Source organism: Schistocerca serialis, chromosome 8 (assembly GCF_023864345.2).
Source record: "Schistocerca serialis cubense isolate TAMUIC-IGC-003099 chromosome 8, iqSchSeri2.2, whole genome shotgun sequence".
Taxonomy (NCBI): domain Eukaryota; kingdom Metazoa; phylum Arthropoda; class Insecta; order Orthoptera; family Acrididae; genus Schistocerca; species Schistocerca serialis.
The window spans coordinates 366,023,236-366,038,741 of NC_064645.1; the positions used below are offsets into that span (position 1 = coordinate 366,023,236).

General features: G+C 44.7%; 1 protein-coding gene across 1 annotated transcript in view; it reads right to left on the bottom strand.

Moving 5' to 3' along the window:
• LOC126417021 (protein dachsous) overlaps positions 1–15,506 on the bottom strand; it is a 423,732-nt gene that overhangs the window by 160,720 nt on the left and 247,506 nt on the right. The gene's annotated exons all lie outside the window — the stretch shown is intronic.

Here is a 15,506-nt window from a genome sequence, read left to right on the forward strand (position 1 = left end):
CTCTTCATCGGTTACCATCTCTAAGCCACACTGTACCACCAGATCTTGAAAGACAGAATGACCTTCTCAAGGAATATGAAAATTTAACTAAAATCTCCCAGCTTCCAACCCTCTCTAATGTCCCTGCAATTAGAATGAGCAGTCATATTGGCAGAATTGCTGCAAGCAACGGATTTCAAATTAACAGGAAGTGGTCGGAGCCGAGGAATAGCGACTTCTCACTGTGACTCCAGCGATGAAAATCAACATCAAGCGCATTCAAAGAATCTGTAAGAAACGAGCTTACACTGGAAATCTAGATTTTTTTGAAGCGACAGAGGCAGTCCTTCGATGGTTTGAAAAATTAGAAATTTGTGTCTGTTAGCTGCACTTCAGTTTGCATTTCCGTACGATAAGTAAATAAATAATGACATCCTTCGAAGTCACAGCTTCATTATTATGACTTAAAAGGCAACAGAGACAATTCATTATTAAATTTTGCATTTATTTCACTATATCAGTTTGTCAAGAATAGTAAATATCATGGAACTAATAAAACTGTATTTAAAATAGTCAGTAAGAGAGTTGCTGACCGAAGAAAAAAAATTGGTCGGTAAAAGCACTGCCCACAAAACACAAGGTTCTGGATGTTCGACTACCGCCGGTCCCGCACACAGTTTTAATCAGCCTTGAAGATTCAGTATTACACAGTGTTGTGTGTTTTAGTGACAAACTCGCGCAACAACACGTACTACATGCCTTTTCCTGTCTTAAGCGTTCTTAAAATAGAGAATATTGCCCAGGTGAGTCTCTTTATTGGTAAAGCATAAACAGTTGTGAGTCTTCAAAAGTTTTCTATAATTAATACGTTTCTACATTTCAGTTAATCCAGAGTAAAACACAGTTTACGTTGCTAATATAATGTTTTGTATAGTGTTTACTGGTCCTTTCCGTATATTGTTGGCAGAGACTGGAAGCAAAAATTTCTTTTAGGAAACCACTTTTCTCTAACTACATTTCATTTTTATGCACTTCACATTAATGCCGTAAAATTTTGTGTTACAGGTTACTTTCCGTAAACTCTGCTGTAAGTGCATTTGTTTTGCAGTCAGTAGTCCGTTGACGCGTGTTCGTTTAGTTTTCCTACGAAAGTATGTCTGAATGTCACTTAACAATAAAACTAGACAAATATATAATAAGCATGTCGAAAAGAGCCGGCCGGGATGGCCGAGCGGTTCTAGGCGCTACAGTCTGGAGCCGCGCGACCGCTACGGTCGCAGTTTCGAATCCTGCCTCGGGCATGGATGTGTGTGATGTCCTTAGGTTAGTTAGGTTTAAGTAGTTCTAAGTTCTAGGGGACTGAAGACCTCAAAAGTTAAGTCCCATAGTGCTCAGACCCATTTGATTTGTCGAAAAGAAATTAACAGCAACGTCATACAACCAGTTTGTGAGTTCTGGTGTTCAGCGAAGTCGAAGACGACAACGAGATGATCAACAAAAGTAATAAACACAACAATAGAAATGGCCTGCTATGTCTTTGGTAAATAAAGTTTGGATATTATTAAATTTTCGCTATTTGAGCGACTGTAGACGGAAAACTACTTACTGTACAGGTACCCAACTTTATAGAAGTGATGTTCAGACTGTGCGCTCCAGGAGTGGTTCTCCTGTAACTGCTAGTAATTTCCCACCATGTAACTCTCTCTCTCTCTCACCTTTAGTTCTCGTATTGAAAGTTCAAGTCCCAACATGAGTTGCCGTTAGGCGCCGGTTTCTGTTACGACGATGTAGAGATGAAACTTAAGCATCACTGTGCATTACAGTTGCAATCAGTTTCGGCCTGGACAAATTGAGCAGGGCTTTACTCGTAAAATTGCTTTATCAAAATAACAGTAACAGTGCTGCCGCCCTTTGCGAGTATCGACGCATTAAAGGAATACGGAGAGGTCCTCTTTCCGCACCGAGGTTGAAGAAAATGATTCGGAAATTCGAATTATATGGTGATTTGGGAGTTGCTCCTGGGAGAGGCCGACGGCCTATTGCGCCACCAATTGTTGAAGAAGCTACCGTTGATGCCGGACGCAATGTGCGATCTTCAAGCAGAGCACGTGCTGTGTCACGATAGCTGGACATTCCGTGGTCCAGCATCCCACCTGAGATGTTTCGGGAAGCAGTGAAGCGATCTCTGGTGCGGTTTCAGGCTGTCGTGGACGCAGACGGTCGTCACTTCGTCACACTGAGTAACGTTTCTAGCGTGGAATGTAAGTATGATACGCAATTAACAAATGTTACCCTCTCATGTGGCAATTAAATTTTCTTTCTTCCAATGGTTTATTCGTTATTTCTCTCTCGCGTGTCCTTACAAACGTTTGCATAAAGTTTCATTGTCCTGTGATCACTTGTTTATCAATGAGGCCTTCTCATGTGGCGAAAGTATAATTATAACCACCCAGCAGAGTTCTCGTTTGAAACGGAAGGATTACAATTTTTGTTGTGCCAGTGCGACCTGAACTTTCAATACGAGAACTAAAGGTGAGAGAGAGAGAGAGAGAGAGAGAGAGAGAGAGAGATGCATGGTGGGAAATTACTAGGAATTAAACGAAAACAAACAAATGACAAATTGATCACAGAAAGTGGAAGCCGTAGTTATGACGGCTTTGAAAATGCAATAAAGGCTGGTGGAGGACATGTAGACAGGAGAGACGAAGCTTCTCCTGGATTCCGAGAGGTAACAACAAATCGAGACGACGATGTAACGTCAGAAGAGTGCACATCGCCAGACAACACGCAAGAGTGACACGGACAGCTGTAGATGAAGAGAATAATTTATGGAGACGTCCGGAGGTTATCTCCGTTCAGCAGTGGACGTTAAATACTTTATGACTACGATGGTCTCTTTCGTGTTCTGATAGAAAACATGCTGAGCGCAGTGGTGCAATGTTTAAGACACTGGACTTGAATTCGGGATGACGGCGGTTCGAATTCCCGTCTAGATCCGCTGCTTTAGACATACCATCGGTTCCTACATAAAGTAGGGAAAATACTTAACTGATTCAATTCGAGCTTGCCTCTAATGTCGGTGGGATGTTAAACCCTATTCTTCCTTTCTTCCTTTTCTAGAGAACGTGATAAATGAAACTGTTATGCAGAATGCCCGGAGCGAAAACAAAAAGTGCCACGGCTTTCCAACTTGGGCGACTCGCCCTCGACGAAGATATTCGCTCTGGGTGCGACCTCGACGTCGTTATGACGCATTTTGGACACTCCCGGGTGGAAGAGGCCTGCCATTCTCCTCCCGAAAACTATAAAACGTGCGGGCTCGGGAACGTCGGTGCCCTCCGTACAATTAAAGCTGGCGGCAGTGTCCCCTCATTAAATGCATTCCCTGCTGAATGAGGCTTTTATAGCTCCTAAATTGACGTCAGGGGCAGCGGCCGGGCAGCCTAACCTGAAAGGCTGCGCGCGCAGTCCGCCTAACATAGCCCGCTGCCGTCCACTCCACTGTTGCTGCTGGTACGGGCAACAGAGAAAATATCGACGCCTCTTGCGACAGCCAACGTTGTTCCAGAAGCAGACGAAGTGTAGAAATTTGGCAGACATCGCTAGACAGAGAACAGTGGCCTTTGGAATTACTGCACAGTCTTGCCGCCGCATGTCGCATATTATTTCCTTCGGTCATCAGACGCGAGCATATTCACATGAGTGGAAACTACAGTGTACAACAAGAGTGTCACTTACGACAGTCATTGTCCTGATGGCAATGCGTTAGATGTTTGAAGCTCCGCTGCCCTTCGACGCCATCGTCAACACAAAGTGGTGTGATTATGATGTGCATTATTTATTGCAGGCTCATTCGCTAGGTGCATAATCCGAACAAGTAAGAAAAGTACCCACATCTCGTGGGAAAGCACGGGACATATCGATGTATACGAAGGTGGAATACGTTACAGCACATGAAGCACATTTATATTGGACGAAAAAATATAAAGATAGAATAATTACCAAAACGCTTCATGAGCTCCTACCATTCCACTTGCAGCTTTTGAGAAGGTGCTTGGGTAGTCAGTTTTTATTCTGTTGTTTAAATGGGAAAATTAGTCATTAATAAAATGTACGACATAAAATGTGAGATTATCTGGGTTAAAGTGTCGTAAAATATCGAAATGTGACAAAAAAGTGCCTGCTGGTTCGTGGTCACATACGCTTTGATAGGTAAAACGAAAACAAAATAGAGTTAACCTACAACATTTAAGCAGAGTCAAACAGATATGTATAGTCCTAACATCCAATTAAGAATTAACTACAAAAGGGTTGTAGCAGATAGAGCGAAAAAAACATTTTCAATTTATTAATTTGTCGGGTCGTCGGATCGATGTAAATTTATTCTCAATTATGCAACGTACATAGTGGGTCTTCGATCCTTATCAAGTTGGACTAACCGCAAAGACAGTAAAAGTAAAGGTGCACGATTCGTCACGAGTTTATTCGATCAACTTGGGAGATTTAGGCATACACCCGTCAGAAGGCGATATCTTATGTCACCCGGTGAATATTCGCCTGATTATGTAAAACAGGTGTTTTACATTACCTCACTTTTAATATAACACGTTCTATGGCATGCAGAACAGAAAACGTGAAAGTCCATCCTTTGGGATGCCAAACACACACCAGGAGGCGTTGAACGAGTTATAATACACTGTCTTGGCCTCTCTAATCTGCTCTAGCGCATATTGATCTCTATGCCTCTGCATCGTTTATAGGTGTCTTCGGTTCTATTTTCTATTACGACTCTCTTGCATCGCGCCACTTGCGACTGTGGGAATTTCCGATCTGTTTTCAAATTTCAGGGAGCTGCCTGGCTCTGCTTCATGTAAATTTTACTGTTGGAGTCCATTACTACAGCAGTTCTGGACTTCATTACCGATGCATTTCTTATAAAACATGGCTTGCAGTTTGTGTCTTTTAAATTTCGGTTTTTCATGTTGCTCTGCCTAACGAATAGACGCGTATTGTCGGGACATTTACGAGCCAGTGGTGGTAGGCAGTGCTCGTTTTAGTCGGAAGATTCCGACTGTGCCAACACCGCAGAGTTGTTGTCTAAGCCTGAGACTGGAACTCGTGAGGAGCCTTCAGACGCGTTAATTCGATCGTCCCTGCAGAGTAAGCTGAGCAACAAGGGTTACATGTGAACGTAACTGCGTGTTGGAAACATTAGACGGGGCAACAGCAGAGGTGGACCGTTTTTGACGGTGGCGGCGTTTCTCGAGCGACGCGGCCCTCCCACAAATGACGGCGGACTCTGCATTAGCGAGTCGTGTCTTCCACGAAGCCTCTTATCCCAATTACCCCGCAGAGCGATGATTCAGCTGCAGCTGGGGAATTGTTGCTGCCGACTGCCGGGCCGTGGACCACCCAGTGCTCTCTCTGTGCGACACGGCGCGCCGGCTGCGGCCGCTCCTCGTTTTGGGAAGCGCAGGCACTGTACACTCGCACTATTCCTGGGATTACAACGTTTGTTTTTCTCCTAGAAAAAAAGTACTTAGCCTAATTACTAGTCATTCCACTTTTTCTCGAAAGTCTACAAGAGTTGTCTGGGACAGGTAATTGAGAAGCGGGACACTCTAAACAGCTGAAGGAACGTCCACGGAGGCTACGACACTTTAAACAAAAGTCTCGTCAGTTTTTCGGCTGATTTGATGCTGTTCACTATATTTTCCTATCTCTTGCCAAACGTTTCACTTGTATGTAGCTTGTACAGACGACGCCCTATATAATGTGTTGTGAATATTCGAGTCTTTGCAGGTTCATCTACGTTTGCCCCTTTAGCACTCCTTCCAGCGCCATATCAACTATTACTGGATGCCGTAGCAGATGTTCCGCTAAAATATCCCTTCTTCTGGTAAGATTTTTCCATAGACTTAGTTCCTCATTCACTCTTTCTGGTACTTCATTTTTTACTTTGCCAGTCCATTTAAATTTGTAGTATTCTTAGATAGCAACACATTTCAAAAGCATCCAGTTTCCTCTTGTTCTCCAGGTTTCCGACGACCCATGTTCCACTCCATGATAAGCTACGTTCTAGATGTACATTCTCAGAAATTTCTTTCTCAAATTAGGGATTTGCTCGATGCTATTAGATTTATTAATATTTGAGAAAATATGCTCTCTTTGTCCCTGCTAGTCTGCTTCTTATGTACTCCTTGCTTCGTCCACAGTGCATTATTTTACTTCCAAGGTACCAAAATTCCTTTTTTTTTAATAAAATACGTGATCACCCAATTTCGGTGATAACTTTATCACTAATCTCATGTCTTTTGCGCATAGTACTATCGTCTTTCTGTGGACAAAGCTCAGTCCACAGTCTGTGGTCAGTGGACTTTTCCTTCATTTCAACAAGTCCTTTAATTCTTCCTCCCTTTCGAAGGGAACAGCAATATTGTTAGAATACCTTATCAATGACATCCTTCGACTGTGAATTTTTTGCCTCAGTCCTGAACAAGTACTTTGTTTATGCCATTTCATTTGAAACTGACTTCCTCCGTCGACAAATATAAAACAAATGCGTTTGGAACTGCAGTCTAAAATTGATTCATCCAAACTATATATACTTGATGCCATGTCTTTGTTTTTGAATAAATTATAAATAGTACAATAAGTTTTTTCCGTAAATTCTGCAAGCGTTCCGTTCTGGCAAAGAACAAAGAAATGGTCACGTTAGGTAGGTATACCTACATCATACTCTGAAATGCGACTTGATTGCGTACCTTACAGCCCCTGGAGAGAGGGCTACGTGTAAGTTTTAGAGTACTGGCACGGCAGTGTAGACGGACGTGGAGAACGGTTGAGAATCACCGGCTTCGGACCGCGGGCCGTGCCGTGCCGTGCCGTGCCGTGCCCGGGTGGCAGGCGTGCCAACACGCTCTCGGCGCGCGCACGCCCATCTTTCATTATGGCGGCCGCGTGTCCTTGTGACGGGCCAACACGCGATTGTCTGCCGCCGCCGCTGCTGTGATTGTGATTATTACCAGTTTTTACGGCGGCCACCGCGCCCCCCTGCAGCTGCCGGCGCGCAGTCACCTTCTTCCTTTTGCCTCCTGCGGGCAAATCTCGAAGCACCGCCTGTCTCCAGGTCCTTCCCGAACCCACAGTGGAGACGTAACACGTTCGGATTTTATTCCGTTCCCATTCTCTGCGGCCAGACACACGACGGTTCAAGGGCAACAGGCAGATTACACATTTCTAGATTCCCGGAAAGCGTTTGACACTGTGCCCGATTGCAGGCTGTTGAAAAAGGCACAATACTTCTTAAGTTATAGAACCCAGAAAGCTGTCTTCGATGGCGAGTGTTCATCAGAAACAAGAGTATCGTCAGGAGTGCCCCAGGAAAGTGTGACAGGACCGCTATATTCACTGTATACACAAATGATTTGGCGGACAGTGTGGACAGCGATCTGCGGCTGTTTGCTGACGATGCTGTGATGTACGGTAGGGTGTCGAAATTGAGTGACTGTAGATCGGCACAAGATGACTCAGAGAAAATTTCTAGTTGATGTGATGAAATGTAGCTAGCTCTAAATGTAGAATAGTTTAAGTTAATGCGGCTAAATAGGAAAACGAAACCCATAATGTTCGAATACAGCATTATTAGTGTCCTGCTTGATAAAGTCACGTCGTTTCAATATCTAGGCGTAACGTTGCAAAGCAATATCAAATGGAACGAGCATGTGACGACTGTGGTAGAAAAGGTGAGTGGTAGATTTCGGTTTATTCGGAGAATTCGACAAAAGTTTGATTCACTTGTAAGGGCGACTGCATGTAGGACGCTAATGTGACCTTTTCTTGAGTAAAAGAAGACATCGCAGCAGTTCAGAATCGCGCTACTAGATTTGTTACTGGTTGGTTCGAAAAACGCGTAAGTGCTCCGGGAACTCAAATGGGAATCCATGGAGGGGAAAGGGACATTGTTATCCATGAACACATATTAAGAAAATTTAAGGAATCGACATTTCAAGCTGACTGCAGAACGATCCTCTCGCTTCCAACATTATTGCTCGTAAGGAGCGCGAAGGTAGCATACCAGAAATTAGGGCTCAACGGAGGCACATAGAAAGTCGTTTTTCTCTTGTTCTGCTTGCGAGTGAAACAGGAAAGGAAATAGTCAGTAGTGGTACTTGTTACCCTCCGCCTCGCGTCGTAAGGTCGACTGCGGAGTATCGATGTTGATTCAGATGCAAATGTAAACTCACAGCGGCTTCGACACTGGTCAGGGGATCAGCTGACGCGAACGGCCTCAAACACTTTCCACATGCGTTGCGCGAATCGCGAGTGCATCATTCGGAGGTGATTAATAATAATAATAATAATAATAATACGATATCTTGGTCTGACGTTTAAAAGCGCTCGTAATAAAGCAGGGTGGTATGAATAAAAAAGGAATAAAAAAAATAAAAAAGAAGGAACATTTAACGTGCCGTCAACGAAGAGGCCATTACAGATGGATCCAAAACTTCTTTTTGGAAACAACTAGCCTGGCATTCACCACATCCGATTTGAGGAAACTATAGCGCACCTAAATGTGGAAGGCACATCCTCCAGAATACGATGCGCCACCTCATTCGGTTCGAAATACATAACCTGGCGCCCACCGAAAAATGCAGGTGCAGGTACACATTTCTCACTTTTTGAGTTCTTCACACGCACACTTCAAGTTTTTAGCCCAACGGAAGTAAAATGTTTCACTTCATACATGCAGAACAATAGGGCTACTTCAGCTTGTCTCTCGAATTCCCTATTGCTGAGTCGACAAATACGTTCCATTTCAAACAGTTCTAAGAAAGAGATGACAGAACGACGTATTTGAGGAACAGTAATCTACGAGGTCAAAAAAAAAAAAAAAAAAAAAAAAAAAGCTATCACCTTGGTTTCACCATGACAAACTTGGTCAGCTGAAATTCCTGCGTGCTTTCGAAGGAGACCTGTCGTTGCGGTACCTTGTACGAGAGCCCGTGATTGAATATTAATTTCCCATTTGACGCTAGCCTGTTCCCCGGTCATGTCCACCCTAAAGTAGCCCTCCCCCCTCTCTGTCTCTATTTCTCTCTCTCCCCGTCATATACCCTCCGCATCTCTTTCCCTCCCCTCCTCTTGTTCTGATCATTATGCCGGCGAAAGCCTGTGCTCTGCCCTCCCTCACCACTTCTCCCTGTCTCCGTTGACTAAAAGTAGTTACGTTCTGTCTCAAATTGATGCCTTGCATCCAATTAATATCTTAAATGGACGATCATTTTGCGTCGTTTCGCTTCTAAAGGTTTTCTTTTTTCACGAAGGAGAAAAAAAAAACGAGAAGAAGCGAAGACAAGAGGAATTGTTAAGGTTCTAGTGAACTCTAATCTATATTGGGAGGTACTTTCTTTTTCATTTTTGCTCCGCTTGGTTCGTTTGTGTTTAATTGCAGGTTCGGTCAGAAAACGTCCTCCGCTCCCCGGGGTATCACGTACCCCGACTTAATTCCTGCAACCTCGGCTCGGACACTTGACTATATTTGCTTCTTAGTCGCACTATGTTATTACGGCCAATACTACTTCAAATCCCGTGCCCATTTAATTAGTTTCTCAACTCAGCATTCTCCATCTCATCTTAGACGTAACATTTCTTGTTAACAAACCCTGTGAAAAAGTTTCTCCACCCTCAGTGCCCGCGTACAACTAATTTCGATATCGGTTAGTCGTAATAAGCACGAGACGATCTTGTACTGTAATACGCACTCACTCATAATTTCACTTTTGGTCTTCGTCATTTTGTAATTTACTTATCTTAGACTTCATTTCGAGAATGATAGAAATTGTGGAGTGCACCTCGTATAAATGACGAAGAAGATGACGAAATTACTTCGGAAATAGGGGTATCGAGATCAGATATGGAGGAGTGCTCTCCTACCACCCGTTTTCTGGACGATAATGATAAATAACAAGTCCAAGGCGAAGACGCGTCCGTCTTTTCTTATGTAGTAGATGCGGCCATTTCATCGACGAACCTAAAACTCGCTCTACCGAGCACACAGACGTTGTTGACAAACGGTACAGAGCAGAGCAGACGATAAAATTAACAATCTAACACCATCGAAACGAAAATTATCTTTAAACACTTTTTTGTTGCAGAAAGAGCAGCTAAAGTAGGTAGATGGCTGCGCATTGCAAACGCCATGAGAGACTGATTTTTGTCAGTAGTTTCTGTATTTTCCTGCAGTTACCTTTCTTGTGGAAACACGCTATTCTTGGTCGATCGGTAAGTTCAAGGACGGGGGGGGGGGGGGGGGGGTGAGGGGGGGGGGGGTGAGGGGGGGGGGACCAGAATTTTCGATGTTCTGGTGCTATTGGCCACAAATGTTAGGGCGACTCACATAGCTAATACGATGGCACAATACCGTCTTTTCTCCATGATTTTCCTTCATAGCTAACAGATTTAAGAAGTATGGAAAATATGACAATTGAATAAGCATTGTGACAATTTAGTAGGGGAGCCCTTATCTTAAGTTCCATTCTTCTACAGAGCACAATCATTCCGTGGTGCCGGCCGGTGTGGCCGAACGGTTCTAGGCGCTTCAGTCTGGAACCGCGCGACCGCTACGGTCGCAGGTTCGAATCCTGCCTCGGGCATGGATGTGTGTCATGTCTTTAGGTTAGTTAGGTTTAAGTAGTTCTAAGTTCTAGGGGACTGATGACCTCAGAAGTTAAGTCCCATAGTGCTCAGAGACATTTGAACCATTCCATGGTCCTAGGCTGGTTTTTTTTCACCTCAGGTATATTATCTCTATTTCTAAGTTATCTCTCTCTGGCCATTACTTACTTGGTCGTCAATTTAGCCCTTTTGCTTTCGTACCTCTGTTTTTCTGTCGTAGTCGAGCTCGTTACTATTTTCGTTCCTGCCCAAGGAAGAGTACAACGACTCAAACGTCACCAATAAGTACTTCAGTGTCCCAATGCTTCTTTCGGATTGCTCTCCTTCAAGTTACAAATATAACTTTTTCTTCTGTCTTTAATTCCACAGCGTGTCAACTATGAACTTAGCGGGTTTTCCCACTTTACTATAGAAATTTCAAGATTTTTAGGGGTTCATACGAGCAGCGACAATTTCATGTTTGCATCCTTCGATGCGAAACCATCTTGATTTTTGATATGTGAGGCAGATTTTAACCATTTCCCTTCGAAGTTGATGTAATGACTTGTTCTTTCTGTGTTATTGGGGGCTCTTCTGTTTCAATTTATCATATTTAGATCAGATTTTTGACTATGCTGATTCGCCATCTCCTTCAATTTTTTGCGTTTCTTTCCATGAGCTAACAAGGTCTACACAATAGTAAGACATCAGGCTCAGATTCAGTTTATTTTCCTTTACATGTTTCACTATCAGGGAAATCACGATGATAGGTAGAAGAAATTACAAGAAGACTACTGCACAGCGAAGATTCATTGTTCGCAGACAAATTCCATAGACGAAGTCATTTTGCAGAAACAGAATTAAAAGCATGGTTTTTCTACCAAAGAACGTCATACGCGACAGACAGAACAGGGTAATGCATTTGAGAGCTTTGTGTAGTCGGAAGAGAACATTTTCTGTAATCAAATACTATAGGTCTACTTTCATTTGTGCGTCAGAATAAAAATGTACGAAGTTTATCGGCGCAACATCAATACACGTATGGGACGTTTCACGACTAAACCTTAAGCATGGTATTTAGGCTTCTGGCGTACGAACGGAGGATTACTTGGTCATATTCGGATCCTCATACAGGTAATTGGCTTTCCACAAGTGACAGGTATCATATCGCTTTCTTTGCGAGTTGTTGTGACTGAGTTATAAAGCAATGAGAAGTGGTGACTGAAATACGTGTCAGTATGTTGATAAGCTATAAGAGACATATGTACGTATATTTCAACATGCAAACGGGCGAGTCTTTTTTTCTCAAACACTCTGGTTCACAGATGTTAGCTGGGGATAGAGGCGATATCTGGCGACAGACAGGCCTAACGTTTGCGTATATTAGCTACAAAAGTCGCGCGTTAATAAGTAGTTTAACGACTAATAGGTCCGTTTACTTTGGTTCTGCAGCCAATGGTCAGTACGCGCACAAGAGCGTAATTGTAAAGTCAATATCACGTTTACTGCGCACTGACGTTAACACCCGACTTGGGATTACGAACAATAGCAGCTGTTCAAGAGAGTGAACGAGAGCAGAAGCCGCCGTCATCGCTAAATGCTCAGAGGAAATGGACAGCCAGGGAAACTACGTGCTTAAAGTGCGGATGCCTGCTGGCGAAGTAATGAAAGAAGAGACTGCGTTAAGCGTGCATTTGTGCGACTCTGTGCTCTGTATGCTAAGCGGACACACAAACGGATGCTCTCTCTCTCTCTCTCTCTCTCTCTCTCTCTCTCTCTCTCTCTCACACACACACACACACACACACACACACACACACGAAGCGACGGCTCGTCGAGAATGTGACGCAGCCCTCCCTTTACAGACACGGGTAAACCTGGTACACGACATTCACATTTAGGATTCTCGTCCTCTGCTCAAACTCGAAAAGACTTTCATTACACCCAGGACCGTGTTTGTACTTGGGAAAATTCCCAAACCCGTCCCACGCGCATCACCTGTGTACGAAGCGGGGCGCTGCCGGCAGGGAGAGGGGCGAGGGGGAGACGAAGGCAGGCGAGAGAGAATGTGGGCTCGTGAATGAACAATAAAGAGACGGAAGGGGGCGGCAGGAAAGGGACCGCCACCCGCCATGACGTCCGGGCAGGCCAGGCCCTCTGGTGGGAGGTCGTGCTCCGGGGGTAACTCGAGCCGTCGGTCAATATTTCGAAAAATAATACTGAAAAAATAAAACAGCCTTTGAGGGCGCAGCGACTCGCCGACAATAGCTGGTTTAATATTTGGAGGGCGGACCGGCCTGCAAACACAGTGGTCGCGAGGGGCGCCCGGGACCCTCGGCTGTGTGGAGGTGCCGCCTCGGAGACTCGGACAACAGCCGCTGTGTTCCCAGTCACAGGAATGTGCCGCGCGGAACATCCGATGACAGATCACTCCGACTCTTTCTAGGCTCACCTGGTCAGTCGCTGGCGCCTCCGAAGCTCGTGTTAAGCGATACACAGCTGATTTTGTGTGAACGGTTATCTACACTACTGGCCATTAAAATTACTACACCAAGAAGAAATGCAGACGATAAACGGGTATTCATTGGACAAATATATTATACTAGAACTGACATCTGATTACATTTTCACGCAATTTCGGTGCATAGATCCTGAGAAATCATTACCCAGAACAACCACCTCTGGCCGTAATAATGGCCTCGATACGCCTGAGCATTGAGTCAAACAGAGCTTGGATGGTGTCTACAGGTACAGCTGCCCAAGCAGCTTCAACACGATACCGCAGTTCATCAAGAGCAGTGACTGGCGTATTGTGACGAGCCAGTTGCTTGGCCACCATTGACCACACGTTTTCAAGTGATGATAGATCTGGAGAATGTGCTGCCCAGGGCGAAGTCGAACATTTTCTGTATCCAGAAAGGCCCGTACAGGACCTGCAACATGCAGTCGTGCATTATCCTGCTGAAATGTAGCGTTTCGCAGGGATCGAATGAAGGGTAGAGCCACGGGTCGTAACACATCTGAAATGTAACGTCCACTGTTCAAAGTTCTGTCAATGTGAACAAGAGGTGACCGAGACGTGTAACCAATGGCACCCCATACCATCACGCCGGGTGATACGCCAGTATGGCGATGACGAATACACGCTTCCAATGTGCGTTGACCTCGATGTCGCCAAACACGGATGCGGCCATCATGATGCTGTAAACAGAACCTGGATTCATTAGAAAAAATGAAGTTTTGCCATTCGTGCACCCAGGTTCGTCATTGAGTACACCATCGCACGCGCTCCTGTCTGTGATGCAGCGTCAAGGGTAACCGCAGCCACGGTCTCCCAGCTGATAGTCCATGCTGCTGCAAACGTCGTCGAACTGTTCGTGCAGATGGTTGTTGTCTTGCAAACGCCCCCATCTGTTGACCGAGCGAGGTGGCGCAGTGGTTAGACATTGGACTCGCATTCGGGAGGACGACGGTTCAATCCCGCGTCCGGCCATCCTGATTTACGTTTTCCGTGATTTTCCTAAATCGCTCCAGGCAAATGCCGGGATGGTTCCTTTCAAAGGGCACGGCCGACTTCCTTCCCCGTCCTTCCCTAATCCGATGAGACCGATGACCTCGCTGTCTGGTCTCCTTCCCCAAACCAACCAACCAACCATCTGTTGACTCGGGGATCGAGACGTGGCTGCACGATCCGTTACAGCCGTGCGGATAAGATGCATGTCATCTCGACGGCATTCAGTATTACCCTCCTGAACCCACCGATTCCATATTCTGCTAACATTCATTGGATATCGACCAACGCGAGCAGCAATGACGCGATACGATAAATCGCAATCGCGATAGGCCACAATCCGACCTTCATCAAAGTCGGAAACGTGATAGTACGCATTTCTCCTCCTTACACGAGGCATGACAAGAACGTTTCACCAGGCAACGCCGGTCATCTGCTATTTGTGTATGAGAAATCGGTTGGAAACTTTCCTCATGTCAGCACATTGTATGTTCGCAACCGGCGCCAACCTTGTGTGAATGCTCTGGAAAGCTAATCATTTGCATATCACAGCATCTTCTTCCTGTCGGTTAAATTTCGCGTCTGTAGCACGTCATCTTCGTGGTGTAGCAATTTTAATGGCCAGTAGTGTAGATAGCATGTAAACTGGCCAGTGGACACGCGCTGTATCGGAAGAGCCTGCGCACCTATCGGCTATTTAACACAAGCACATGCTGCCCAGTAGTCGATCGTTCACTCATTTGTTCTTCCTGTGTGACATCTCTACAAGTTTCTGTTCTACGGATAACGTCCTTGTGTGACAAAGTAAATAAGGTATTACATTTCCAATGGAACAAAGCAGAATTTGTTCCTCTAAATACTGTAGTGTCACATCTATCTGGTGAACTGTTTTCAGTCGCTCAGACATTCACATACTCTCAACGTACTTCGCTGGACGACGGTGGGAAACAGAATCAGCCGTGACCTGCTCAAAAGATCGCTACTGGTGTTCGTATTAAGTTACTCGGGGAATCCCCGGAAAAACCTACATCTGGATGGCCAGACGGGGATTTGAACACCGCTCCTCCGGAATCCTAGTGCGAGATCTTAACTCTTCAACCGCTTCGTTGAGTCACAGTAGTCACAATAAATTAATGTCTTTTCCTTTGAAATAACAGTTGTTCAGTCTTCATCTTTCATCTCCACTACCAGCAGTTTGCTTGAAAACATATTATCAGCCTTACTTCTTCCTCACTTCTTTCCGTCCCTTCCCTTTCTGCTTTTATTTTCTCTTTTTCTTCTTTCTTTCGTTCTCGTTGTGAGTTTCAATTTTATACGACAGTTATTATAACGAATCGATGAAAATATTGATAAAAGCGCC